This window comes from Oncorhynchus nerka, linkage group LG6, assembly GCF_034236695.1.
Source record: "Oncorhynchus nerka isolate Pitt River linkage group LG6, Oner_Uvic_2.0, whole genome shotgun sequence".
Taxonomy (NCBI): domain Eukaryota; kingdom Metazoa; phylum Chordata; class Actinopteri; order Salmoniformes; family Salmonidae; genus Oncorhynchus; species Oncorhynchus nerka.
The window spans coordinates 42,228,204-42,255,932 of NC_088401.1; the positions used below are offsets into that span (position 1 = coordinate 42,228,204).

Here is a 27,729-nt window from a genome sequence, read left to right on the forward strand (position 1 = left end):
ATGGACAACTGGAAGCAGGATTACTTCACACTACACAAGACGCAGGCGGGCTGCGGTACAGGTAACTGAGAACGAGACACCGTCTGATGGGGTTTCTTATGTGTGACTACAATGGAAAAACGTCTACCTCAACTTGAAAGCGCGTTACCTTATCCCCGGAATGGGATATATCTGGGAACATTGTTCCATTGTGATGGCACGGTATATCCCTCCCGTGACTGGAGTCATGCTCATGTTAAGCCAGAAATATTTATCGGTATGATAGTAGGCTACTCTAACTGTAAATCATAAACCTTGACGGTTTAAAATCAAACAAAAGCAATCTCAAATGTATAGCTGAACTATTTTGTGTGTCAGCTCAAATGCACCTCTGAAATGTCTGACGACGATAGAGAGAGATTTCATGGCAACATGTGGTGGTGTGGAATGCATTGTATCTCTAAAATCAAGGGGGGAAAGGCGATGGAATGACATTACGAATGAGCCCGTGCGGCTGTGGACCCATTTAGCACATCTGATGGACCGTATTTTTTCTCAATGTATTGACATTCTCTGTATGTATGGTGAGGTTCTTTTGACATTTTAGTCATTTTGTAGCCTAGTGAATATATTTTAGTGAGTAAAATATGAAAATATCGCTCACAGGAATGCTTAATGGATTCATGGCACCGCACAGCAGTGCAGAGAGGGATGTGTTTTATTGAGATGGATGGTCTTTGAGTATAGTCAAGAACACTACTGTCTCTGTGGTTTCATTCAGGCTTTCGCTTATTGCGTAAATTGATCTACCATGAATTAGGATACAATATAATGCACTTTGATTTTTTGCGCATCATCATATTATCCATAGATTCAAAACCATATATCCAACTTTAGTAAATGATACCAATCTGAATCTGATAACCCCAGCTGCATGAATTTTGAATCAATATTCCACTTGCTTCACAGGGGACTCACCGGGACACTGGGGCAGCAGCTTCAATAAGAAGTGAAGTGCAACAATATTTGAGAAATATAATTTTACGAAGCAGAGATAACAGAGGAATACCGAACCAAAGATGAATACTATTGTGTTTAACAAATTGAGTAACCAGGTCCTCTTCGATGAGAAGGCGAAGGAGGTCGAGAGGAGCAGCATCAATTATTTAGAGGTAATAGATGGACAGCATCCGGACCTTCATCCAGACCTGCTATCAAGCAATCATCAAGTTATCAAAGACAACGGCATCAGACACAGGAGGTATGTCACTCATTCAAACTTCTCATAAACAAAGCAGACAACAAAACTTGCAACAGTGTTTAGATGTTTTAATGAATGCACTTCGGTTTGCATTGTAAAGTCATATTTGGGTAAGGGAACCTTTCTGGTGGCGCAACTGAATAAGGATTGATACACACTGTGTGAAAGGTGTAAGAAGTCGATGGTGCAAGTTTGAATTGTGCAGATTCGTGTTTTTTTTATGATGGTGACCCCAGGTAACCAAGTGTGCTTGATGTGCAATTACGTATTTATAATGCAAGAGGTAGGCTTTTCGAAAGCAATGTTATCTAATACTGTTTTTGGATATGTTCTAAACAGTCATTTAAATGATACATTCAGACAAAAGGTTATCTAAAATGAAATCATAGCACATCTTAGCAAAATATGAACCACATTAGGTTGTACATGCATATTTCATTTTCCCATCAATGCAATATAATCTCATCGTTTTAGGGAAATTGCAGGAAATGACTATTTACTATTACAACCTGGTTTGTATTTTAGTGTTGATATTCACAGATAATATACAGATTAATATCTAGGCCACCTGTGTTCAGTAGCGTGTATAAAACACTCTTTGCCTGTTTCCAATATATGAATGTGCCCTTCAACTCAATGTGTGGTGTAGTCAATCATGGCATTTTTATTTGGGAGGGAGCGAGAGTAAAAAGGGATTAATGTCATGCGTTATTTTCATCTAATCAGTACTCAGAGAGTCACAATTCCTCTGATTGACTCCAGTCATGGGCTGTTTACACTCAAGACGCAATGTATTTACAGACGAGTACAGTAGTCCCTTCTATGTTTGGATAGGCACCAGCATCGAATCAAACGTGATGCTGGGTGAATCACTAGTCAATTTAAGCAAACGCCCCACACACGGACGGTCTCCGTCAGAGCCGGAGTTATTGAGCTACGTCTGAGAGACGGAGGGATAGATAACACAATGCGGTGAGGTGCCGCTTCGCGAGGAATATCATTACTAATGAAGAATATTCATTTAGATACGAGGTGTGTGTCGCCAAAATTCACTACAGGGGAGTAAAATGTCCTTTAACATACATATCTACATTAGAAGGAAAGTATTTGTAGAACATGAATTTCAGGCAGACTTGAAGTTAGTAGAAAATATGTTACATCTGCAACGGAGCTTCGGAGACGGAAGATAACGCAGGAATATCGCAGGGCCATAGTGACATCTACAGGTTTAAAAATCATAGGCAGCAGATTAGAAGTATCAAGAAAACATTTCTCCCATTTGGAGTCCCTTTAATTATCAAAGTCTGAGAATGTTTCGTTACCAAAATACGTAGGCTATTGCTCGATTTGGAAGTAGCTTATTTTGCACTTGGTTGAAAGATAGCACTTACACAGACAGCACCACGCAAAACGTAGCCATACTTGAGACACGTCTAGCTGCTACCATGGGTGTAAAATGGAATGCTATTATTTGTTTTAATTGCGACGTTTTCGTGCTTTGCGGGAGGAGAAGCACCGCAAAGAAAACAGACAACCAATAAAACGCTTCTCTGCGCCAGCTTAAATATAGCACACTTTGGTGAGAAAATGACACACTCTCCAACGGCCATTTAACGTGTTATGACTCTGGATAGCCTTTCTTCATGAAGTAAGACTACAACATGGACGGAATATCCACTTTAGGTCGTGTGTAAATAAACAACAATATTCTCTCTACTATTTATAAAGTACCACTCATCCACGAATTCAATCTAAGATCACGTCACTTGTTTTTCCCCACCCAAAAATGCATTAAGATGTAGGTCTAATTATATGAAATTGATATGTTGGTAATTATAGCCTATTCCTTTATCGTTGTTTTTCCAAAATACGTTTTAATGAGAGGCTATCTTTAATTGATTAGCCAAATGGTATTTTGGCCTATATTAGAACTAATATAGCCTACCTCAGGTATAATTAATGTATGCACAGTGAATTAAACCCTAGGCTAAATGTAATTGATATCCGCGAGTATAAACCCAGGGTCGTTACAATATTACCGAATTAGTCTACTCTTGAGTGTAAAAGTTGTGCATCACTGATCAAGTTTTTGCCAACAACTTCTATAAAGGGAAAATACGTTGTAGCCTACGAAGAGAAATAGCAAAAATCATTTCCCCGTGTTACAAAAAAAAATCTTAACAGCAATGTTTTAATATTTTCTATAAATTCACTATTGTTTCATCATGTCAATTTCTTATAGGCCTACAGTCTGCGACCTTGACAACTACGTTATGAAAACAAAATCAGAAAAGTATGTGCCACTATTCCGCATAAATTAAACGTCAATAATATATAGATTTTTCTTAATAAATTTGTTTCATAACGAAAATGTTTATTGACAAGGGCCTCAATTCAATTATTTAGGCCTATTTTCTCTAGAGCAGTGACTGACGCACTTGTTGCTCTCTCTCTCTCTCGCGCTCTCCCTTGTGCAGGGGCCGTCAGAACAGCGGGAAGGTGCGACACAAGCGTCAGGCCCTTCAGGACATGGCGCGGCCCCTGAAGCAGTGGCTCTACAAACACAGGGACAATCCGTACCCGACTAAAACGGAGAAAATCCTGCTAGCCCTTGGCTCTCAAATGACTTTGGTCCAGGTGGGTTTTTCTCTTGTTTGAAATATTTCAAGATTTCAGGACAGTTCAATTGGAACAGCAGTTTAACCACAACGTAATTTGATTGTTGTTGATATGATATTGTATTGAAATGAAAATAGAACAGTATATGGATAAATCATTAGTAGTAATTATCATAGTGAAAAGGCCTAATAACAATTCATTCTAGTGTAGCCTACATTTTGTCTCTATGAATAATCCATCTTTATTCCATCTTTATACCTTATGATTTTCATTATGAACAATATTTTCCTTGTTCATATCTCTTGTTAAAGCTTGTTTATACTTGTTTGAAAATATAGCCTCGTTATAGCCTACTTGTCTTTGCAAATAGGCCGTTTGCACTTATGTGACCTTTTAGTGTTGTGAGTCATAGAGCATAGCGTTCCTGTAGATTACTATGTTTCCATCATAAAGTGACAAACACCAGAGAAAGAGAGAGAGAGAGAGAGAGAGAGAGAGAGATAGAGTGAGATAGAGAGAGCAGCAACAGAACGCAACAACTGAGCTCCTCCCTATGGTATGTTTTGTCTGACATGGGGCTTGTAAAGACCTAGGATCTTAATTTGAGACAGTTTGCTATAATGGTAAAATAATCCTGCAGCAACAGGAAATGCAAATTATTACGTGGATTATAATTCATGGACATTATTTGTAGGGGTTGATGCATTTTTCATAAGGGCAAATCAAGTCTGACATTTTAAAGTGAAATTAAGAAACATTTTAAAACTTTGAATACACTACAAAATTACATTTCCTCAGCAACAAAGAGTGATCAAATTAAGATCCTACATCTGCATGTTGCTGTGTCATCTGCACTCAACACAAGGTCATAAATGATAGAGGGAGGGAGGGATCTAAGGCTTTCATGGCTATTTCCCCGTTCCTGCTTCGGTCGCCTCATCTGTTTTTCCTTTGGGTCCTAATGAAGCTGTTTGTTTTGGGGAGAAGAATGCTTTACATGGAACACACACACTCAGGCCCACACACCCCCACACACCCTATACGGGGGTGCAATGCCATGTTATGTTCATGTTGTCTGTCTGTCTGTCTGTCTGTCTGTCTGTCTGTCTGTCTGTCTGTCTGTCTGTCTGTCTGTCTGTCTGTCTGTCTGTCTGTCTGTCTGTGAAACAAGGTGATGAACCCTGTGGTGTCATAACACTGTGTATTATCATCACACTGTGTTTGATATCTGTGGTGGTAACCCGTCATTGTGATCAGGGGTGAGTCCCAAATGGCATCCTATTCCCTACATAGTGCACTACTTTTGACCAGAGCCCTATGGGCCTTCGTTAATAGTAGTGCACTATATAGGAGAATAGGGTGCTATTTTGGATGTAGACCAGGCGTGACACCCATCCATCCTCTCGCAGTCTCAGTCTTAATAACATATTTTCCTACAGGCTGATAAGCAAATTGCCTCAGACCTCTAAGTGCTCTCTGTCTTTCTCAGCCTTCTCCAAGCCACATGTAGACGTCTCAGCTAAGGCCCCTAGTGTAACATGCCCTCAGCTAGAGACAAAGGGACGTGGGACTCTCTTCGTTAATGAGAAACGTGATACTGAAACACAGGAAAGGTCCAAAAATAAGTACTCTAATATATGTCCAGCCCAACCCTTTCATAAATTGCTTGAAGTCTATTGAGCATGAACAAATATTCTAGTATAACATCTTATGGGCTCTGGTTCTTGTGAAATGGAGAAGGCAGGGTTGGGTATCATTTCATTGCATTAGACGGGTGCTTGAAAAAAACAAATATTAGAAGGAGAGTGTCCAGAATCCAGAATAAGCACATAGGACTGGGTACATTGGGTTGGAAATAAGTTAATGTAACGTTACATTCGCTGGTCCTGTCAAGCATTTGGGGGTGTTAAACCTTTGTGAATGGGATTTTGAAAGCCTTTGATATAGACTAGAGGACGATAGATGACTAGACTAGATGAATGCTACAGTGTTTTATCGCTGCTCCGACCCATTTCCTCAGTGTGTCTGGGATGTCTCGGCGACTCTGGTTCAGCAGTGTTATTGGTATCAGGGTCTGCCATACGGCAACCTGACTCTCTCTCCGTCTCTCTCATGCCCAGGGTAAGGCAGGCCGGATGGAGGGAGGCGCAGCAGACGTTTCCCTAAAGGATAGTCTGTGTAATGTCATGGATGTGGGGGTGTTTTGGATCCAAACAATAATATTGATTTCTATTTACTTTTTCTTTACTTTTTCTTTACCCATTTCTCCCCATTTTCTTCTCTCTCTCTGACTCTCCTTGTACCTTGCTCTCTGTCTTTGTTTCTCTGCCCTCTCAATCTCTCTGTCTCTGTATCGATTCTCTAACTCTCCTTCTTCTGCCTCTCTTTCTCCTCTGTCTTTTTCTCACTTTATCTCTCTCTCTCTCTCTCTCTCTCTCTCTCTCTCTCTCTCTCTCTCTCTCTCTCCCCCCCGTCTCTCAGGTCTCTAACTGGTTTGCCAACGCCAGAAGGAGGCTGAAGAACACAGTGAGACAGCCAGACCTGAGCTGGGCCCTGCGCATCAAACTCTACAACAAATACGTCCAAGGCAACGCAGAGAGGCTGAGTGTCAGCAGCGATGACACCTGCTCAGAAGGTAAGCCCCAACCCTTCCCTCACTGCCAACCCATCATATTATAGCATCATATGTCTAATCTAATAAAGATAACCCTCACTGCCAGGGCCAATCTATCACATTACACCTCATACATTACATATGTTTCAAAAGGTAACCACCCATCACTGCCTAAGTATCAGCTCATAACACCTCATAACATCATTCATCGAATCCTTCAAATCATATCTCTAGCTCAGAAAATGAGGTCAGCCAAACACAAGCATCTTCCTCCTCCCATATGCCTCGTATACGACAGCTCCAGCTCCAAAGTAAGGATCCATTTATGCATGGCCATGTGCTGGTGTTATAAATGGCCTGTCTGTGGTTGTGTCCTAAATGGCAACCTACTCCCTATATAGTGCACTACTTTTGACAAAAACCCCTATGGGCTCTGGTCACAAGTAGTGCACTATATAGGGAATGGGGTTCTATGTGGGACGCACCCTGTATGTCCTGGTAGACAGAAGCTGAGGTTCAGAGGCTGTGACACGCTGTCATTAAGACACCCTACTGGGCTAGCAGGGCTGAGGACTAGATTCCCCTTCAGATCCCAGCCTGCAATTGGAAATGAGAGGCTCTGTCAGCTGTGTATTTCTCTCTTTCTCTCTCTCTCTCAGCTCTTTCCGGGTGACACAGAAAAACACCCGTGCCCTATACTGTGGTGTCACTCAGTCTCTTAATCCCTAATTAGGTTTGTTGAGGAGGAGAGGCACACAAATGTGGGCAGGGTGGAATGTCTATAGTTTGCACAGTCTTCATTTTGCATGGTGTTCTCCAGTGCCCAGAGACTTACTTCTCTTGTCATAATACAGTTCTGAACTTTTTATCAGCTCTTCTCCCTGCCATGATCCATATACTGCTGGCCAAGCCACTCTATCAGATCCCCCACTGTGATCTTATAGAGAGTTAGTTATGTGACCGAGTAGACCATGATCCCAATGACCCTGTATCTATTCAGTCTAACTGTCAAGGTCTCGCTGTTAGATATTTCACCTCAGTGTCGGCGAGGTTGCCGTGGCAATGCCTCAACAGGAAGAGGTCAGGGGTCAGACCGGGGGAATCTAAAGGTCACATGTAGCTCAGGTTTATGTCCGACTTGAGGAAAGGCATGAAAGAGCAATGTCAAAGGCTTAAAAAAGGAACCTTTGGCTAGCTTGTTTTACATGTCGCCTGAGGATTTCAACCTCACTCTCGGATGTGCAATGTATGCCTCGATATACGCCTCAAATATCTACTTCAGAAAGCAGGGGGAAGGAAAGCAAATTTGTCCATGTGGTTCTGATATGTAAAAGCTATAATTATAATTTGGCCCAAACTGAATCAAAACTCAGACCTGCCGAAATTACCCAATTACAGTCTTGGCACTGACACTATCTAGAGTGGAGCTCTCTTGATTTCCCTCATCCCGAGAGGGTTACTGTTTTTCAGCAACGTGTTTTATCCTCTGTATTTTCTTTCATCAGAGGGGGCCAATATTTTAATTCAATCTCAGCCGCAAAGAGCTCCCTGGAAAGGATTTATTTCTGCAAAGAGTAACAGCAATGTGCTTTTTATAGAGAGGAAATGGGCTACCAACCGTTATGGTTTGGTAATCAAATCAAATCAAATGTATTTATATAGCCCTTCGTACATCAGCTGATATCTCAAAGTGCTGTACAGAAACCCAGCCTAAAACCCCAAACAGCAAGCAATGCAGGTGTAGATGCCTTGGTCTTAAGCTGATAGCTGAGGTCTTTCTTTACTGTAGTTGTTTGAAGTCCTGCAAACTGGAGGGCATACAGACAGAGGAAGTAAATGTCAGATCTTTCTTTCTTTCTCTCTCTACTTTGTCTGTTTCCTTCCTGGTGGCGCCCCCTGGTGTTGTAGATGGGGACAACACTCAGCGGATGCAGACGAGTGGCGTTGAGTTTAGCAAGCCCATGTACCAGAGCGTCATCAAGAAAGAGGGCGCAGCCATGATGGGGGTGGGGCTCCGGGCTGCCGCCGCTGCCTCATTGGCCGAGGACTATGTGACTCCGCCTCCCAAGTACAAGAGTAGCTTGCTCCACCGTTACCTCAACGATTCGCTGCGACACGTGATGGTAGCCAACGCCGTCATGGATGCCAGGAAGAGGAACCACTCAGGATCCTTCAGCTCCAATGAGTACGACGATGATCTCCTCTCCCCGTCATCCTCAGAAACCGAGGCAAACTTTGTTTATCGAGCTGGTAAGAGTCCTTACATTCCTTCTCACATTCTTTCCTCAAGATTTAGCCGCCTGCTGCTTCTCTCTTCTCTTTTTTCTCTTTCTGTCCCCATCTGCACATTTTGTTTTAATTCCCGGTCCTCAGCCCCATCTGGCCCATTCGTTGTGAGGAAGGCATTCTTGGGCGCTGTGACGATGTTCCACTGCTGTTCCACTCCCTGTTGTCCAGTTTCAACAGCCTGGTTCTGGTTCTCTGTACTCCCTGTTCTCACACTCTCCTTTAATTTCAGATGTGTGAAAGTTAATATGATACTTGTGGCTACTGAAATGGACCTCCTAGGTAGCCTGGCCGGAGCCTTAAAGGATAGCCTGGCCGGAGCCTTAAATTAGTCTATTATTAGATTAAATCTGTGTCCCAAATGGCATCCTATTCCCAATTTAACGCACTACTTTTTCCATTTGGGACCTGGCCAAGTCTAATATAAATCTCTCTGTGTGTTCCGTTCATACCAACAGAGAGACCCTGGTCTCTCCCTGTCTTAGGTCTGGGGTTTACGGTTTAACACTAGAGACACAATAAGAACATGTGTAACTTACTCACATTCTGACTACTGTTTAGCATGTCTTTGATCCTGCCATGAGGCCTTACTGAAAGAGAGAGAACAGGGCAGACATGGGAGGGAAACTTGTGTGTGTGTGTGTGTGTGTGTGTGTGTGTGTGTGTGTGTGTGTGTGTGTGTGTGCCAGCGTGTGTGAGCCAGCGTCTGTGAGCGTGCAGCTTTCCCCAAGGCGGAGCAGGGGCTCAGTGCAAATAAAACAAAAACCAAAGCTAAAGTAATACAAAACAATGGATATATTTGAGCGAGGCACATGAAACAAAGAGTGTGCATGTGAGTTTTCCACTTGGCATATGAATTTCTCACAGTGCAGTGTCCCTTAACCTCTGGTTTTAGTGCCTGTGGGCTGGCCTTGGATATCAGAACGGCTGTATGTGCTGTGTCTTATAAAGGCTTCATGGTTTCATGATGTTTCACCCACAGGTTCCAGGTGCTGTTACCAATCAGACCTACTAGTGCTGCATGAAGTTCTTACAGTTCCTCTTCAGTTCTAGAACAACTGGGACTCTGTTTATTAAAAAGTGCCTATAGGGAATTCAGATTGAGGTGGAAGAGTGGGATTGGGATGGGGTAGGTTGAGGGATATTATCCAATTTTGATTCAAACTTGATCATATGGCTAAATGTGTAGATCTCTGGGGCCAAGCCATTCAGGTCGGTGTCAGAGGAAGGCCCCAAAAAATGTCAAAGACTCCAGTCATAGACTGTTCTCTCTGCTACCGCACGGCAAGCTGTAACGGAGCGCCAAGTCTAGGTCCGAAAGGCTCCTTAACAGCTTCTACCCCAAACCATAAGACTGCTGAACAATTAATCAAATGGCCACCCGGACAATTTTTTAAACTTTAGTTTATTTAGTAAATATTTTATTAACTTTATTTTCTTAAAACTGCATTGTTGGTTAAGGGCTTGTAAGTAAGCATTTCACGGCGCATGTATTCGGCGCATGTGACAATACAATTTGATTTGAATTTGAAGTGATGTTTAACCGGATAGGGGAGGCAGTCCAATGAATCTCTCCAGCGATCACGACTGTTACTATCCTCCATCAAATCCTTAAAACTCCCTGACCCGAAAAACTCTATTTCTCTCACTGAGACACCTGCTGAGCACGGCAGTCACCAGCCAGACACAGACAGAGAGAAATACAGAGAGCGAGAGAGAGAGAGAGAGAGAGAGAGAAAGAAAGAGGGACAGAGAGATGGATAGAGAAAGAGAGAGACGGAGAAAGAGAGGAAGTGAGAGAGAGTGAGAGAGAGAAAAAGGTAAAGAGAGACAGAGAGAGCAAAAGAGAGAAAGAGAGAGAGAGAGACAGAGAGAGCAAAAGAGAGAAAGAGAGAGAGCAAAAGAGAGAGAGACAGAGAGAGGAAAAGAGAGAGAGAGAGAGAGAGCAAAAGAGAGAGAGAGAGGGAGAGAGAGGGAGAGGCTTAGCTTAGGCTTCAGAAAAGGACTCGATTTAATAAGAAAAATATATAAGGAATTATTTACCTGGCCCACATAATGTTTTAATAGAAAGTAACTATTTTATCTCCATGGTAATTCTAATGTCTTGGCTGTGACTTCTCTCTCTTGGGTTTCTGGGCTGGCCAGCCAGGCATTATTGGGAACGGTTACATGCGAGAAAAGAAGGGAGCTTGAATCCCGATGCACGGAAAGTTATCTGAGGCTTGAGCTCACAAGAAAGTTCACATGAACACCTGCTAGCCCCTCATCATCAAAACTCAGCAAAAAAGAAAACAAATTAAATTAAAGTTTAATTCTATGATTCTACATCTGATCTTGTTGTCAGAGAAAGAGCGGGAAAGAGTGAGAGGCTCAGACAGAGTAAGAGAGAGTGAAATAGAGGAAGGGAGAGAGTTAGAGGGAGAGAGAAGGAGCGTTAGAGAGAGCGAGAGTAAGAAAGAAAGAAAGAATTAGAGAGATAGAGAGAGAATGGTTAAGCTCCAATTTGCATCATTTCCTCTGGAGTTTTTTTCTCCTGACTTAACATTCCAGATATTTTAGTAGTGAAATAATTCCTGAGCCTTTTGACAATTATAGAGTGTCTGAAATTTCAGGCTTGAGCTGAGCTTCCCGGACTGGAGGTGTGTGTGTGTCTGAGCGTGTGCATGTGTGTGTGGGTGAGTGTGTTCGTGCGTGCCTGCATGCCTGGGCTGTAGGAGATTGAGGGGCTGTAGGAGATTGAGAGACTGAGCTCTCAGAGTTCTTGGCACTGGCACATTCGTTATGAGCCCCTACCTTTGCCTCACTTCTGATTCGCTTAAGCCAATGTGTCGTGCCCGCTGATCAGAGCCCATTGGTTAAATGTCCATTAATGGGACAATTGGTGGATGTCTGCCGTGGGTGTTATCTCTGACTTCAGAGAGCAGTCAGACGTGGCAGGAGATGGTGAGTGTAGATTTACTCTATGCGTCCAAATGGCACGCTATTCCTTACATCCTTTTCCCTATGGGCTCTGGTCAAAGTAGTGCACTACATAGGAAACAGGGTGCCATTTGGGATGAAAGCTTTCTCTGTCCCTGCACTCAGTGGGAAAACCAAAAGCCTTTTTTTTGCTTGACGTAAAGAAAACATATCTCTGAAATATCCTGTTGGGAATTTCATTGAAAACAAGGAACAGTAGAAGTCCAATGCACATGCCAGTGGTTTCATGCCAAATTACCCTTTAATGGCATATTAAATGGCAGGAATCTCACTGAATGTTTTTCTTCTTGCTCACTACCAGATTTTGCCCCGTCCGATATGATATAGATCATTACACGCCAAATAATTATCTTCATTTCTGCGAAAGGGGAAAGATCTTTGGCAGAGGTTTCTCAGAGGTTTGACAGTGGTACATTTTCTCAGGTTCTGTTCTGCGTAGTGTAATGTACTGTATAAGTAAGCACAACTGATATATCATCAATACATGACTTAGGGCTTTATTCAATCCACATCGCAGAAGTTCAGCTTTATAGCATTTTTTAAATTTAAAGGCAACGTTCCTGCTTTAGTGGATTGAATAGCGCCCTTAATTTGTGATTTCTTTTGCTAGAATTTCATATTAAGTTAATGGTGCTCTTTTTAAAAATGTACTAAACAGTTGGTTTGTTCAGCCAAGTTTCCCCAAAAATATTTTATAGGTTCTGTTGAGATTGGATAAGTAGATCAATCAAGAAGAAGAAAATTATCAATTATTGTCTATTTCCCTAATTGTGTAATTTCATTTAAAATCTATTATTGTTTGTAGTTTAGTACCATGACAGCATGGTTTATATTTCTACTAAATAGTGATAAATGTGGTTGATGTGTTTGTGATATTCCATAGGCCCAAAACGTCTCAGTAATTTCGAGAAGAACACACTTTTTTCCATTCAGCCATTTTCTCAGACAGACAGGGCCATTCGTTGACTGACATTCAGGGACAACCATCACGTTATGATTGAAGACCACCTGTAAAATTATTTGTAAAATACATTGGTCTCAAAGTGACTTTTTACGAATGCAGGGAGGCAACATTTAACACATAGTTGAGTCTGAAATATGTTCAATGAAAACAGTAGTGTTTGACAGGGCCTCTGAGACTCATAAGGGTCTGTTGAATTAGGTCACAGCAAGTGCCAGACGGTTATTGAATCCTAGAGAATTGTAGTCTAAAAAGCTGTTTAAAAAGCACTTAAAAATCCTATCTACCTGAATGGAAATGTTCAGTAGCCTCGTAGCTGCCAGGCTGACTCGGTAGGTGCCTTGGAGCGATGACATAGCGAGAGTGTCAGCCTGCCGTCCCATACAGGTGGGAAAAAAAAGGCAACATCTTGAACACAGTCATCATTATCAGTGGAGCTGGTCTCCTTTTCGTCTAGTCTAATAAGCTATAGAATACTATATGCAGCTGGATATGTATCCCCATGATCAATGACTCCTCCATGGCTGCGTTGACACTGGCAGCCCAATTCTGATATTTTGCCCAACTATTGTAGAAAGAGCTGATCTGATTGGTCAAAAGACCAATAAGTTGAAAAAGATCATAATTGGGCTGCCTGTGTAAACGCAACCTACTACTCTCAGGACGTTTATGAAAGAAACTGAGTACTGTCCTAATTTATAAAGCAGCAGTACAATTCCGTTGAATGGGTGGAAAGTGGAAAACGTCTGATTTTAGAAAAGAGAAATGTCTCAGACAGTAGCGTTCGTTGAGTGATGTGTAATTTAGTGAAGCTAGTTGTTAGGCGGCCACAGGGAGCTGAGAGGACAATACTTTACTGGCTCTGTATGATGACAATAAGCCTCTGTGGCTGCGTTTACACAGACAGCCCAATTCAGATTTTTTTTTTTACCACTAATTGGTCTTTTGACCAATCAGATCATCTCTTTTGCCAATAATTGGGCAAAAGATCAGAATTAGTTTGCATGTGTAAACACAGCCTTTGTGACATTGATGGATGCGGATTCCTCTTGCAGTGGCTCATCTTAGGAATCCAACTAGCCAGGCAGGGACGGGAGGACTGGCCACAGATTCCTCTTTCCACCCTTTCATAATAATAAAGGAGGAGAGGGAGAAGGGGGGAGAGGATGGAGGGAGGGAGCAGGACAGAGGCTGTTCCAAGAGAACAACCCATCAGCCAAGACTCACTAAAGTCCAGTGTGTGTGGTGTCTGTGTGTGTGCACGTTCCTGCATGTTTGTGTGTGTCTGTGAGAAAGATCTTGACTTTTAGAGGGGGGCCAGATATTTCTCAAGAGAGTGGAGGGGGCTGTCGGGAGAAGAAAGTGAGCGTTGCGGCTGTGATTAGTAAAAGACAGAGAGAGCGTGGCGTACACCAGCCGTCCTCTCTTTCTCTTCGCCAGTATATTTTGTTGAAAGGCTGGAATGAATGAGTGTGTGTGTCCATGTGTCTGGTAGAATGAAGACTTTTCAACAGAACGACAAAAGCCATCGTTAGTAAAACATTCATAATGGTTAGGATGTGAAGTAAATCAGGTATTTCCCACAAAAGAGGAGAGTGGAATAGAGTGGAGTAGAGTAGAATATCTAATGTATTGCAACCCCATTGTGTCTTTTTGGGTGTGGTGGGTAACTGCTTATGGTGGCAAACAGAAGTGGGATCCTGGCTTGATTCGAACTTGATCTTGGCTTGATGTTGTGGTACAGAGTATGAAGTGTGCTAGTGGGTGGATAGGTACATGGAAAGAAAAGGAGGGCTGAGTTCGGTTGGGCTGGTTTTATATTTATAAGATAAATGTTGTCCACCACCTACCAGACAGAAATTGGGTGTGATGCGAACAGAACAGAAACGGAGTAGTACAGAACAAGCCTAGTTCATTCAGAACAATCGGTTTCATAGAGAAATTAAGTGTGACAAACATAGGCCTAGGCCCTGTGTATAGTGAAACTCCTAACATAGATGTCAGAAGTGGGAGATTAATGACAGAGGCATTGATCAAAAGCTAGTCGTCAGCGTCAAAGTTTGAGTAGCGTCCAGAATCACAAATTGGTTTCATAAAAATAAAACAAACAGCCTCATGTCTAAAACAATTGCCCACAATAGTGTTCCCATGGGATGGCTGTGAAGGGAGAGAATGGCTTAATGAGATAGTAGAAGTCAAGGAGTCAAGACCAGGAGTCAAGACCCTCACACACACACACACACACACACACACACACACACACACACACACACACACACACACACACACACACACACACACACACACACACACACACACACACACACACACACACAGGGAATTGTGACATATGATGTTACGACTGCAGCACAAACATATCATATGGGTTCCAAGTTGGAACTTCCAACTTCAGATTTTTTTGTCCAAGAAAACACTTAAAAATCCTGAGCAAATTGTGTTTACAAAAGAGTTTGGTGTACATCATTTCTTTAGTGCATTTTGTGTACTGCAAACAACTTCCATTTGTCTCAGAGGACCAGGGTTTGTTGAGAAAGGCTGGGAGCAGAAATAGCTTTTAGCTCTGGTTCAGATTCAGAGCAGCGTGTTTTTTTGCGTCTGTTCATTCAAACAGAGGATCGTGATAAAGTATCTGTTGAATAGTTTAAGAATGGGGCCTTTTCTGAATCTCACTTCGACCACTCGGTCTACGTCATCGGGTGATATCGTTACCATATTAATACTTCCCCAGTGAACCATACACCTCTCTGGTCTTTAGGTCAGTGTTTGAAGTATGCACGTACTGATCCACAGATTTCAGACAAGGCTCCGATTGGAGTCCAACTCTCCTTAATCTCTAACCGCAGGAGGAGCAGAGCTCGCTGTCGTGATGACCGTTTCCGTGCCAACCATCTGCAGCAAACAGACATGTATGAATCCCTGTCACGCTGATCTCTGCTGAGGTTCAGATCTTCCTCAGGGATGTTGATGTGCGGTGGTGGTCGACGTCTCTCTCTCTCTCTCTCTCTCTCTCTCTCTCTCTCTCTCTCTCTCTCTCTCTCTCTCTCTCTCACTCACTCACTCACTCACTCACTCACTCACTCACTCACTCACTCACTCACTCACACACACACAAAAAGAGATGAGCCTTAGTTAATTAACAAGGAATTGCTCTCCTCCAGCCCACTCATTTGGCTGTGACTCTGATTAGCTAGTGTTTGCTGCCACTCGTAAACATACAGACTCTCTGAAACTCAGCCATGTTTAAACACACCAAACACTGTTATGTTTTCATCTCCAAAAACAAAGTGTGAATTTTTGGGGGGATTGTTATCTTTTCCCCCTATCACTGACTGATGCATTGTGGTCTGGGAATGTCATGGTCCGTGTCATCTGCCTCCACGTAGTAGAAGAAGTTGCAGGAATAGGAAAAAGGAAAGACTAAGCCATTTTAAAAGTTATATATAGTGTGCATGGTTAATATGTTATGCATCTGGGATTGTTAATATCTATTATAACATAGCCTGGATGTTATTACTATTACTAGGTCATTACTAGCTACAGTAATATCTGGGGTTCTTACCAGAAAGAGAACAATAATGTAATATTTCTAGCAGGAATACAGTGACTGCTGACCTGAATCCGTTCTGTGTCCCAAATGGCACCCTATTCCATATATGGTTACCTACTTTTGACTAGAGCCCTGGTCAAAAATAGTGCACTACAAAGGAAATAGGGTGTCATTTGGGATGCAGCCTATTACTCCCAGTACAATGGCTCCTCTGTGGCCGCAAAGTTACGACTTACTAGAGGATTATCCAACTCAGCAACGTGCTGCAGCGCTCAACCAAGTCAAAGCCATGATAGATTTACAGACTGAAAACCTGAAACCTAGTGTCCATCCCAAATGGCAACCTATTCCCTATAGTGCACTATGTAGAGAATAGGGTGCCTTTTGGTACGCATCCCTAGAAAGGTGAAATGTTCTGGACTGGTTTGAATGCTAATACTCTGTAATATCGCCTGCTAGTTTGGATTCACGTACTGTACTTGACTGGAATATAAAAGTTCATGCAAATTGGCAATGTAATAGAATACCATATCTTTTTATGCCTATTTTGCGTTTACTCACTCACTGGTTTTGTGAACTTCTTTTTTTCAATGTAAAAGTTATGAACTCAAAGCCATGTCATTGTAAGCAAGGCAGGGAAGCATCGAAAGCACATTTTCCATAAATTCTCTGTCTTTGTGTCTCTATGTGTGAGTGTGACTGGCTTATATTTTGGCTTTGGCCCCTAGACGGCCAGTAATGTGCCAGTGTGGGCCCATGGAGCCCCAGCCTCGGAGTGGCTGCCCAAGAGAGAAGGTAGAGGGTGGAGGGAGGGCCCAGGGATGGGTTGGCAGTCCTGGGGCAAGAGAAGTGCCAAGGCATCCCTAACTTCATTCACAGACACCCCTTGACATTATGAAAAAGTGCAGATCATTTAAAACCACCCCGGGAAAATAAGAGGACAAAACCAAGCTCTTCATCATGTCACTAGTGACAGTCTAGTTACAATATGTCTCTCTGCCTCACTCTTTTCTCTCCTTGGTTTGTTTATTTGTTTGAGAATAAATATAGGGTCCATATAGGGTTTTTAATGTATTTTTCAACAATCATGACTGAATAAAGAACTTCATAAATTATTATCTGATGTGAGGGGCTAGGCGCTCTACCCTGAGAGTTACAGTATGTGACAAGTCAGTCAAATGCATGTGATCTAGTTGATTTGATGATCATAATGTGCTGTTGGCCTGTTAAGTACGCATTTCACAGGGAGGAAGAGGCGAATCTTTGGCTTCATGAACAAATGTTCTTTGCAGGTCTTCTGTATCCTCATATTTGTTGATGAATTTCCCACCATGAAAAATGTTTCCCCATTCCCCATTCAAATATCTTCATACAGTGCATTCGGAAAGTATTCCGACCCCTTGACCTTTTCCACATTTTGTTATTTTACAGCGTCATTCTAAATAAGAACATTTCCTCATCAATCTACACACGATGCATCATAACGATCATTTACATAAGTATTCAGACCCTTCGGTTTGAGACTTGATATCGAGCCCAGGTGCATCCTGTTTCCAATGAGATCCTTGAGATGTTTCTACAACTTGATTGGACTCCACCTATGATAAATTCAATTGATTGGACATGATTTGGAAAAGCACACACCTGTCTATATAAGGTCCCACAGTTGACAGTGCATGTCAGATCAAAAACCAAGCCATGAGGTTGAAGGAATTACTGTAGAGCTCTGAGATAGGATTGTGTCGAGGGGAAGGGTACCAAAACATTTCTGCTGCATAGTAGGTCCACAAGAACACAGTGGCCTCCATCATTCTTAAATGGAAGAAGTTTGGAACCACCAAGACACTTCCTAGAGCTGGCCACCCAGCCAAACTGAGCAATCGGGGGAGAGGGGCCTTGGTCAGGGAGGTGACCACGAATCCGATGGTCACTCTGACAGGCCTTTATGGTAAAGTGGCCAGACGGAAGACACTTCTCAGTAAAGGCATATGACAGCCCACTTGGAATTTGCCAAAAGGCACCTGAAGGACTCTCAGACCATGAGAAACAAGATTCTCTGGTTTGATGAAATGAAGATTAAACTCTTTGGCCTGAATGCCAAGCTTCACATTTGGAGGCACCATCCCTACTGTGAACCATGGAGGTGGCAGCATCATGCTGTGGGGATATTTTTCAGTGGCAGGGACTGGGAGACTAGTCAGGATTGAGGGAAAGATGAACGGAGTAAAGTACAGAGAGCTCCTTGATGAAAACCTGCCCCAGAGTGCTCAGGACCTCAGACTGAGGTGAAGGTTCACCTTCCAACAGGAAAACGACCCTAAGCACACAGCCAAGGCAACGGAGGAGTTGCTTCGGGACAAGTCTCTGAATGTCCTTGAGTGGCCCAGGCAGAGCCCGGTGTTGTACACGATCTAACAGCTCTGAAGAGACCTGAAAGTAGATGTGCAGCGACGCTCCACATCCAACCTAACAGAGCTTGAGTGGATCTGCAGAGAAGAATAGGAGAAACTCCCCAAATACGGGTGTGCCAAGCTTGTAGCGTCATGCCCAAGAAGACTCGAGACTCAACAAAGTACTGAATAAAGGGTCTGAATACTTATGTAAATGTGATATTTGTGAAGTTTTTTTTAATACATTTGCAAACATTTATAAAAAACGTTTTTTGCTTTGTCATTGTCATTGCTTTGTCATTGTGTGTATTGTGTGTAGATTGATGTGGGGAAAAAACGAGTTCATCAATTTTAGAATAAAGCTGTAACGTAACAAAATGTGGAAAAAGCCAAGAGGTCTGAATACTTTCCGAATGCACTGTAGATACTGCCCCCATGTATATCCCAATCACCATAAAACATGCATTCACTGCACAGGAGGCTGCTGAGGGGAGAGAGGCTCATAATAATGGCCGGAAAGGAGCCAATGTAATGGCATCAAACACCTGTAAACCAAGTGTTTGATGTATTTTACACCATTCCACCAATTCCACTCCAGTCATTACCACGAGCCCGTTGTCCCCAATTAAGGTGCCACAAACCTCCTGTGATTCACTGTAAATGCTGCATATGTCGGCTCAATGGGAAATTATCTTTAAATTCCTATCGCGTAATCTGTAGCGCTTCAGCGATACAGATTAAATAGAGCCCTAACCCCTTTATCAGTGATTTTAATTGAATTTTGAGGCAGAGAAATACTTTTTCTAATGTTCGCCAGTATGGCCCGTTATTGTTTTTGTTTTTGTTTTTTTAAGTTAACAGAGTTAACTTGGCCCATAATGTCTCTTTTCCAGTAAGTTGTGCTGAAAGCTTGGTTGCGGACTGAACGGCTTCCTCTCTGTTAGAGATGACAGCACTCAGGATTACTCATCTCTTAGGATGCTTCTTAAATAGCACCCTATTTCATATATAGTGCACTGCTTTTCACCATGGCCCATAGGGCTTTGGTCAAAAGTAGTGCACTATGTAGGGAATAAGGTGCTATTTGAGACAGAATCTAATACTGTAACTCCTGAGTCATAACATACTGATTGACCTTCTCCAGATAGCGGAGACGCATGATTGGATGATCACAGTGCTGTCCAGCTCTCCATTGGTCGGTTGACCTCTGGTCTATCAGTGGGGTGTCTGTGATTGCGTCCGGCCCCATCTGTGATGTATATATATTCTCTTTTGTCTGGCTTTCAGGAGCTGCGCGGGTAATAGGCTGAGCTCACTGATCACTAATCTAGCGCAGCCTTTGGTTTGGTTTGTGCACCAGAGGCTGGTGTGGTGTGTTTATTGTTGTGTGTCGCTAACAACAGCACCAGCTGGTTGTGATAAAGCATACCCATCCTCTCTAAGCAGGTGGAATTTATTCCCACTCTCATTTGTCAGTTTGTTGTTGATTGTTTTTGCTCCAATGTTTTGTTTCTACATTTTCCGCTGTATTCACTCTCCTCTATTACCCGCAGTGATGTTAAGTGAACAAATCTTTTTGGACTTTCACCTCCACGCCAGAAGCCATCAAACTTCTTTCCCCTCGCCGATCTTTTAAAAAAAGTCTATGAAATCCTGCTGTCAGTATAACAGAAAGGCAACAGCAAAGTTAACTGCTTGACTTTCAGTTCAGTAGCAAAGAAGGAGAAACCCCCCCAAAAGAACAGAAAAATAATAAAAGGTCCTGCTATGGTTTATTGACAATTTATAGTTTGTTTGGCACAGTCATTGTTTAAAAAAAAAATCAGAGTTTTAGATGTTTTAGGCAAAGGAAGTTGGAAATGGAGTTTTAGCTTGAGATGATCCATTTCCAGCTCAGCTCTCCATCCGTCGTTCCCTTCCCGGAGGCGGTGGCCCTGCTGGGCTCTGGCCTGGGTCTGAGTCGGGGATTCTGGGTAAACCACGCTTGTGGCCCCACCCTCTGCTCCACTCTGCTCTGCTCCTAACCTGCAGGAGGCGTCACACAAACACGGCTTTTATGGGACTTTGAGGGGATTCAATGGCATCTGGACACTGGCTGCCCTGCTCTGAAACACACTGGACTGGAACCCTTTTCAGCCTCAGAGAGAGTTCTGCAGACCAGATCTGGGTCCAAATAATACTTGAAATGTCTATTTTTAATCTGTGCTTCATTGAGCTTGCCTGTTGCAATTGATCCGATAGAAAAGTATTTGACGGGCCTTCCGGGTGGCGCAGTGGTTAAGGGAGCTGTACTGCAGCGCCAGCTGTGCCACCAGAGACTCTGGGTACGCGCCCGGGCTCTGTCGTAACCGGCCGCGACCGGGAGGTCCGTGGGGCGACGCACAATTGGCAAAAAGATGCAAAAAGGTGTCTTGCAGCAATGCCATAATCCCTTGTAGGGTATTGCTGTATGGCTTGTCGTCATTAGCAACCAATCCTGACACCATAGTAAACATTGTGCTAATATATCCATGTAGGAACATTACAACATAACAACTTACAGCACATTAAAACAATGTAATTGGGATGTAATTACATAGCTGCGATTATACAGAATGAATGATTGAATGGAGCATATTTTAAATCAGTCCCAATCCTGTCTCTAGTACTGGTATTAGTCAGGGAGACTAGATAGATAGATACATGTCCTTGAAATATGCTGGAATAGACTAAACCATTGGCACCTGAGCCGTAGAGAAAATAGAGTGCTTGCTCCCTATCAAAATAGGGGAAGCAAACATGTTTTGGCACCTCCACTTTTCTTACCATAAAATGATCGTATTCCATTGGGTCATTTGTCATTTCCACTGATTACTAATGTATGAGTAGACCCCTGCAAATTCCTGTGAAGTATTACAGCAGTCTAACAAAGTAGAAGGGTTTTCACCTAATATTGTAGAGATAAAGTAAAAAATTAGGTCAATTCAATCAGAAGTCAGAGAGCAAAGCTGGAAAGGGACAGGAGGGTGAAGAAGAAAACACATTGTACTAATTTCAAGGTTTTTAAATGGCCTGTGAAGCTGTGGAAGAAATGCTTGTTCTTGACATATAACAGATATAGTTTTTCCTCGCGAAAGCAAAGGGAGAAACATAATTGCATTTGTTTTGGCTGGACTGCCTGTGAACGGTCAATCTGAAGCACCTTAAACACAGTGTGTTACTGTACGTCACTCCAGTCAGAGGAAGAGTGAGAGAGAGAGAGAGAGAGAGAGAGAGAGAGAGAGAGAGAGAGAGAGAGAGAGAGAGAGAGAGAGAGAGATACTGTACGTCACTCCAGTCAGAGGAAGAGTGTGAGAGAGAGAGAGAGAGAGAGAGAGAGAGAGAGAGAGAGAGAGAGAGAAAGAACTGGTGAGACTGATAAAGAGAGAAGGAAAGAGTGTAAGAGAGAGTAAAAGAGAGGGGAGAGACTCAAGGGATGAAGCGAGAGATAAGAACCAAAAGAAAATGGAAAAGAAGGAGAGAGAGAGAGAGATGTGGCCAGACGAGTATTCAGGAATGTTCTAAAGAGTTGAAACCCAAGCTGCAGTTTGTTCTCTTTGTAATCGCCTCACAACTTTTTCCTCTCTCTCTCTCTCTGTCCTTCCTCCCCTCTCTCTCTTAGAATCTCAAACAAGGTGAGTTGACTTTATCCCCCTAAAGACCATCTCTCTCTGTGGAGTTAAACTATTACTGAGAGGAACAGGAAACAACAGGAAATGTCATAATCAGCCTCGTATCAGCCTGGGGTTTTGCAGGTCAACGCGGGTCACGGCACATGTGAACGTTTTCGGGAAAACAAGCAGCCAGCGAGGAGAGAAAGGCGTTTGGAATGATTAGGTGTTTTGCTGTTTGGCCCTGCAGGAGTCTGTATTCCCGGTCTGGACTCCGGATTTAGGTCTTTGGAAAAATGAACGGGTGAGGTGAAAGGCGGCGGTGCGCAGTGGTGAAATCCGTCTGTCCATTCTCCGGTGTCGGAGGGGTTCTGGGACCCTTGCAGGAGGAAGTGAGGACATGGTTTTCCAGCTCCACAGTTGTGTAGGAGAAATGACTGTAACTAACAACTCTGTCCCCACCCGACCCTCCTTCCCTGCTATTTAGATGTGTGGGAACAAATTCCAGTGCAAATGTGCGATGGGGATTTTCATTAGTGTAACAAAACGATTAAAATGACTTGCGGTGTTGGCGGTACAAGTGTTTGCTTGTTAAAGGGACTCATACTTGTTACAAACATTTTCTTTAAGGGGAAATGCGGTGCGAGGCGAGCGTCTGTCTCTCCTCCGTGTCTCTGAGTCTATGGGGCGATCTGGGAGGGCAATCATCGTAAATGAAAGCAGCTGGCGTCCACATGAGAGAGAAAGAGGGGGAGAGAGAGAGAGAGAGAGATAAATGGAAGAAAAAGAAAGAGAGATAGAGCCTCACCCAAATCAGTCGCCTGGTCTAGACTCAATGCTCAACTCAAACACAGGACAGCTGATTATCTAAGCAAAGAATGCTGGGTATTACTGTACAAATTCTTCAGAGAAAGGCACAATACTCCACAGCAAATCTGACAGACCTGAAGCTTTGTGGTAGTGTTAACTTTAGCACAGACATTCACGGGTTCCCTCTTAGTTTCATCTCTCTCCCATCACACCCTCCCTCCTTAAAAGCAGCTCATTGGCCTTAGCCATGTGTTTTGTTAATTCAAAGTGTTTGCCTGAAGGCTTCATGAGCAGGAAATCCAGATGCTCTGGTCTCTTTTAATGGGCTTGGAGGGTCCCAAGCCAGTGTCATCATCATCACTGGCTAGAACTCGCCGCTAGGCAGAGGCTAGCCCTGGACCCAAACACTGCCCCCTCACACCACCACGCCACCCTCCCACCCTACTTCCTACCCCCTCTCGAAGCTCTCTACAGCTTGGCAGCTAGTGAGAGTACATGAGGCCTGCTGCGACTGTGCCACCATTACCCAACACACACAAGCACACACACATACAGACATACACTCACACACATACGCTCACACATGCACGGACGCAAGCACGCACACAAACACACACACAGAATCACACACACCATCATAACAGTCCTTCTACCTTAAGGTCTGTCTGGTAATCACACAGTGAGAACACAGAACAATAGATGGGCTTGGTTGTGAACAGACCGATTGACTGACTTCATTGTTTTATTCCTGACTAATGTTTTTCATATGAGCTATAAACGGCTACTATTTGAGTATGTGTGTGTTGGTAAAGCATATGAAGATACGTATCTCTATTTCTCTCTCTCTCTCTCTCTCTCTCTCTGACAACACAATCATATATTCTCAGTCTCATTTATTTTCAAAGGAAAGTATTAGTGTATACAGTTTAGGAGTCATAAATATCAGAAAGTGCAGGTGTGATTTATGTCAAAATATGATTGTTACAGTGCCTTTTTAGTTTTTTAGATATGTCCATTATTACATGGCCACTATTTGTTTTGACATCTGAATCAAGAGCGGAAACACATGTTACTGCATCACACACACACACACACACACACACACACACACACACACACACACACACACACACACACACACACACACACACACTCACACACACACACACACACACACACCACGCACACACACCACCTCACCAGCCCTCAAGAAAATCCTTAATATTTTACTGTTGTGATTCCAGAAACCATGGATCATGGATCAAGTAAATGTGACAAGTGAGTGTATTTTACAGATACCTTCTGCATGTTTTTTTTCTCTCTCTATGATTATTAACTACTTGTAGAACTCCCCCTCCTCCAACTCTGTGTTTGTTCTGCCTCTCTTCTCTGTGTGTGTGTATTGTTCACCTCTTTCTCATCCAACTCTGCGTGCTCTCTTCTGCATTGTGTGTAGTTTCCCATCTTCTAACTCTGTGACGTTCTCTGTGTGTGTTGTGAGAGAAAATGCAGTTCGAGGACAGCATACAGGTAGACACAGACACTCTGTGTTCTTTCTCTGCTCTCTCTCTCTCTCTCTCTCTCTCTCTCTGTGCAATGTTCTCCTTCTTCTGACTGCGTTCTCTGTCTCTCTCCTGCATGCTGTGTAAGGTTTTCCCTCCTCTAAATCTGTGTTCTCTCTCGGTGTTATTTAGTGTCCTCTCCTCTAAACTCTGCGTTCGTTGTCTCTCTGTGTGTTGTGTTCAGGGGTGGCGTTCTGAAGGAGAAGGTACGGGGCAAAGACGAGACGTACTGGAAAGAGATCAACGCAGCCATGGCCTTGACTAACCTGGCGCAGGGAAAGGACAGCAATGCATCAGGGACGACGAGCTGCATCATCCAGAAGTCCTCTCATATATCAGAAGTAAAGACTGTCAAAGTGCCTCTGGTGCAGAAGTACTAGCGCCTATCACCAGAGTCGTCTGCCTCCAACTTATCTTCCCTTCCACTCTCTATGCAACACCAACATTCCCTCTGAAAACTCACTCTGAAGAGTCAGTCAAAAAAAACGAAACAAGTAACAAGTACTCTCTTCTTTGGTTCTGTTTGGTTTAAGTCAGTATAAATGCAACAGAACTTAAGACAACCTATTTTGTGTGTCGGTCAATGTGTTTTTATTTTATTTTTTAAAACCTGCAGTACATGCATTAGACAAGTGTTGATATGATCATCTTTAACTGCATTATTCTGTTCTCAACGAGACACTTTTGTAATGTTAACTTATTCGCTTTTTTATACTCCGAAATTTGTATTGTACTTTTGCCAAAGTGCCTTTTGGAAGCAGAGCAACACACCCTGTGTGGTAAATAATGTACAGACAGAGTGTCTCTGGGAACATAAAGGACTATTTGAAGTGGCTAGGTGAGTGAAGTAGAAATATATGGTCATATAAGCTTCTTCTGAAGCGGTCCCTTTCTCCCTGATATGTGCCTTAGAACTTGGATGAATTTAGCTCATCATCGAGGCACAGCTGTTAAATAACATCTGAACTGATCTAATTTATCAAGACACACACCATGTTAAGCCACATCTCCCTGATGGCATTGTGTATGTTTTGTCTGAGTCCTCATTATGACTGTAAATTGAACACTGTTATGTCTCAGACAGAATACAACAGACCTGCCAACAATAATTGTGAATATATATAAAGTTCACTCCAGTGCAGCAAAACACACTAACACTGACATGAAGGTTAGAATCGATAGGATAGCAGCAGATCCACTGTTCTGTTGATAGTCACCACCACCATCATATTTTCCACAGGGATTTTCTTTTCCAACGTGGAAGTATTCTTATCAAGGCTTTAGCCTGGAAAGCCCAAGCAAATGTTGAACTAGCACCATCATACAGGCACGCTCACGTGCACATACACACGCAGGCAGGCGCACACAGTAACACGCACACACACACCTGGTCGAAGGTTTGGTCGGCAAAGTGCTGTTGAAACGAAGAGTGGCATGAACTAAAAGGGATGCTTTTGTTTCTGTTATCAGTGTTGTATTATATGAACTACAGTGTCGCTGCCTTCTCTTCTCACATGTTTCCGTTCAGAACAAGGTACTTCAACAGTGGAAAAAAAGACTAGCTCACCAGGCCGTTTGATCCTACACTCCTCCTCAGCTGTTTAGAATCACATTCAAATTGCTGTTTACAAGAAGAGAGAGAGAGAACGAGAGAGACTTACTGTTTGACCTAATTTTTTCCCCTCAGTATTATCTCAGAAGGCAAAGCGACACGTGTTCAAGTATTTGTTATTGTGAGTTTGTTTATCGCAGAGGTTGTTCTGTTTCTATCAAAGTTTTACCTAGCCATACCGCATTAAGTGTTGTTTTTTTGACCGAATGGAAAGAATCTTCCTGAAATACTTCTAAAGTATGTACAGTGCATAGGTTATTTACATTGTAGCAACCCCGATGCCAAGTACGCAACCGAGAGAAACCAAGTTGGACTGTTTGAGTAACTGTAGTCGGTCATTTTCTGCCGACTCACTAATTGTATGTATATCTTCAAGGTACTGTTTATGTGTCAAAAATGTACACTTCTTTATTCTCTCTGCTGTTTGGGCCCTTTGTTTGACAACCTAGACTGTGCTTGTGATCAAGGGGTGATTGAGAAAAGCTGCACAAAGTTACTTTTAGAAACAACTCTTAATCTTGAATGTGCAAACCGTTATAAGCTGCACTTAGCTCTCTGTTCTCCACTAGAAAGAAACAAGAGGAAAAGCCGTCACTGAGAATTTATGGGATTGAGTTTAGGGGGAAAAACAATGTGTTTATTATACATATCTTGTTAAACTACGCACAGACACACATATACACACTTATTTTTGTTAGGGTGCCTATGGTAGCAGCGTAATAAATTAAGGAATCACACTAGCCAATCCCCAGGCACTATATTCTCATGCGGGAGACTTTTTATACACCTGATCCTGTAAGAGGCGCTGTAGGGTAACCTTTTCCCTCGCTCAGTGTGTTAATAATCCATCCATATGTTTAGCTGGGGCACAACCCTCACACCTCACAGGGAATGCAGCCCATTCCATACGGAATACAACCCCCTTCATACGGAACACAGTTGCCAGAGAAACTAAGGCTTCTAAAGCACAGAACAGAACAGCCATTGTTATACCTGTAGTCACTCAGCAACTTCGCTGAGTGTACAAAACATTAAGAACACCTCGTCTGGGGGGTGCAACTCAATTTTAGGAAGGTTTTCCTAATGTTCAGTATACGCAGTGTTTAACTGTACCCCAAAGTTTCGGTTCAGTGTGATCGATATTTTCCTTTCCTGTGCACAAACTCATGCTTTCAAAACAACAACTGACAAACGGAGAGCAATTTACTTTTGTCATATTTTTGAAAATCTATAAATTATTAAGGATTGTAAAGAAAAAAAAGAAGCTGGTGACAATAGTCCGTTTTTTATTGTTAAGTTATATGAGTTCAAATTTTTTGATAGAGACTGGATTGTTATCCAATGACCAAATGAATAATATCTCATTTTATTGTCTGATTTCGCTTTTATGTAACATTTACTTTCGTGATACTATGGTTACTTCCACAAAACATTGAATAAACCCTTGAAGAAATTGTAT

At 42.7% G+C, this 27,729-nt stretch overlaps 1 pseudogene; it reads left to right on the top strand.

Annotated features, from left to right (window-relative positions):
- LOC115130456 (homeobox protein Mohawk-like) lies at positions 1-27,728 on the top strand (annotated as a pseudogene).
- The last annotated feature ends 1 nt before the right edge of the window (position 27,729 follows it).